The following is a 3,327-nucleotide window of genomic DNA, read 5'->3' on the forward strand; positions in this document are numbered from 1 at the left end:
AAAAAAAAAAAAAAAATCCTATATTATTTAAATTTTTAATAATAAACAAATAAATTATTGAACAAAACCAGCGTTTGGATCTATTGATTATACTTTTTTTCTATTATACTTTTTTCTATTACTTGATTGTGGGGGAAGAAGGATTCAAAAAAGGTAATTTCGTTCTCGATTAATGATTGTTTTTGTTTTTGTGTAACTGTGACTCATGACTTTGTTTTTGGTGTTCGTACGAGTAGCATGTGTGCAAAGAAATCCTAGTGGCTAGATTAATTGAATATTGAATTTATGCAAGAAAGCAATTTTTCTCTATCCCTTGCATGAATCATTAATGTGTGTTTGGGAGCTAGTAGTTATCAGCTGGCTCACTGCTTAAATTATATATTGTTTGTGGGTCTTACATAAATACCGTTCAAACTTAATTTAGTTATTTAAAGTCGAAATTAATAACCTTTTTTTGTCAAATTGTTTGGTAAGGTAACTGTTTGCGAATCCTACTTTATGATATTATGGTATCGGTGTGCACCGCTGCATTGTTTATATATATATATATATACTCACGAACACAATTATTAATATTGTTATTATTAGTACACATTTTGATAGTTGCTACATTTTAAAGTTTCTAATTGTAAGTAATTAATTTGAGATCTGTTTTTAAGTAATGAGCTTAATTGAAGACCGTTTAGTTTAGTATTAGACAAATAACAACTGCAGGCATGAACAATGCAAACATTTGGGGTGGAGCCATTCAAAACGCAAACATCTGCAGTAGAAGACCAAACATTAATTAATAAATAGTGTGGAACTATGTATTCATATATAAATAGTTTTTTTAATTAAAAAAAATAGAAAAAATATTTGAACATGTGTATTTAGAGGCTAGTTTATAACTTTCTAAACAAAACAAAAAAAAAATTAAAAAATTAAAAAAATCTAAACAAAAAAAGAGGCTAGTTTATAACTAAGAATTACGAATTTCCAGAAAGTTTCCTAATATTCTTTTACAGAAACCTCTCCCTGCACTCGCCATTTAGCTTTAAAATTCTCTCTTTCTCTCTCTTTTCATCCATTTTATTGCTCAGACTCTTTCCCAATTTCATCATTGTTTCTATTTTGTTAGAAAAATTCTATTTGCTCATCAATTTCATTTGCTGCTAGAAGAAGTAAACAGCACATCTCCAATTCTATCTGAGATAAAATGTCTGAAATGAGACAACCACCAATTCTTCAACAGGGGAAGAACCATGTCCCAAATGACATCATATTCAACAGCATCCTGACAAGGGTACCGGTGAAATCATTGATGAGATTTAGGTGTGTATGCAAATCCTGGGACTCCTCAATCACCACTTCTAATTTCATCTCCACCCACCTTTACAACAACAAAAACAAACATCCCCATCATCATAATAATGCTAATGGTCATGTCATACATATGCCATGGCTTCCTTCTTCTTCTAACAGACTGGTCTGTACGGTCGCTTTTGACCGCACCTTTGACAGGGTTTATGAGACTGAAATTCCTTCTGATCTTGTGCATGTCCATATGGTGGGTTCTTGCAATGGCTTATTGTGTCTTGCTGAATTTTCTTCGAGTAATGTCATATATTTGTGGAACCCCAGCATTCGAAAATTCAAAAATTTTCCTTGTACTTGCTTAAGAAAATTAGTGTGTTACACTCGGATTTGCTTATCATTCTGAGAATGATGGCTACAAGGTTGTCAGGCTTTCATCTTCTAATTTGTATGGACATGAGATTGAGGTGTACACTATAAGTTCCGGGCAGAGAGAGATCATCCAAACCCATTGGTTAGTGGAGCTTTGCACTGGATGGCATTAATTAGTGGAGAGAATCGCTGGACAGCAAATGAAAGAACTATTATTGCATTTGATGTTAATTGTGAGAAATTCAGAACGCTAAAACTGCCTGATAAGTCTATGTCTCGTATCGGTATAATTGCTAGAAAAGTACAACTTGGTAAGAGATGTCTCGCATTATTCAAAGGGAAACTGGCTTACATTAAATCTGGACCACGTGGCTACGAATACTCCATATTTTTTGTAGTATGGTGTGGTTGAGTCTTGGAATAAATTTTTTGTAAATGGTACTACCATTTTCGGGTCATTACGTACATTGCCTTCACCGAGTATGGTTCACTTCTAGCTAGGTGCATCTGTGATCAAGCGAAGATCCTGGAAGATAAGTTTCTTTTAATTGATACTGAAAAACTACAGGAGAAGGAACTTGATATCCAACTTCTTTCATTTGTAACTAATTTCATAGAGAGCCTTGTTTTACTTGATCGAGCAAACATGTTATCTTACTAACCAGAAGGTGACATGCATATAAAAAGTGAAGTCATTAGTGGTATGGATGAAGTGAAACTCTTGTTATTCCTTTTTCTTTAGTATTAGGCATGGTAATATTGCTAAAAGCTTGGTTTTTATTTCATGTACACATTATCCTTTTGTAGCTATTATGAATTAGTATTTGGTATCTATGTGTAATATGTGTACGATTGTTGTGGTATGATGGTTGCTATTCCTTTAGTGTTATAAAGAGCTAGATTATAGCTTTCTTGACTTCAATTTAAAGAAGAAACGACCCCAAATATATATATACATATATATAACTTAATAAAAAAAGCTGATTCATATGCAAATTTTTAAAGTTTCAATTTTCTTAAATAACAGCTATATAATTTTTAAAATTTTTAATAAATAAACAAATAAATTTTTGAATAAAATCTGTGTTATGTTCTGTTTTCTTGTAAGATCATGGCTGCTTTTGGAAGTTTTTGTTCCCTTTGCCGAATGAATATGTCGATTGATTATACTTGATTGGACAACATCACATTTTTGGTATTTTTTTATTCAAAACAAAAACCAAAAACGTTTAGAGGCTGTTTGGATGGCCAATTCTCATGACTCAATTTTCAGTTTTCATAACTCAATTCTCAAAAATGGTGGGACCCATAGCAAAATACTCGTTTGCCTGCACCAATACTCTATTTTCATAACTCTGTTTTCAATACTCAATTCTCTACTTTTTGAGTTATGAGTTATGGAAACTGAAAACAACTTTTGGCTGTTTTCAGTTTTCAATTCTCAATTTTCAATGGCAAAATTGTAAATACCATTACAAACCCGGTCCCACCATCTGACTTTTGCTCCCTCTTTATCTCCTTTTCTCTTTTTTTTTTTCTTTTCTTTTTGTCTTTCACGTGGTCTGGGACGCTGCTCCTCCTCCTCTTCTTCTTCTTCTTCTTCTTCTTCTTTTCTTTCCTTTTCACTTTCTGAGCTTGGTTCTTTTTTTTTTTTTTTTT

Source organism: Quercus suber, unplaced genomic scaffold, assembly GCF_002906115.3.
Source record: "Quercus suber isolate HL8 unplaced genomic scaffold, Cork oak 2.0 scaffold_690, whole genome shotgun sequence".
NCBI lineage: Eukaryota > Viridiplantae > Streptophyta > Magnoliopsida > Fagales > Fagaceae > Quercus > Quercus suber.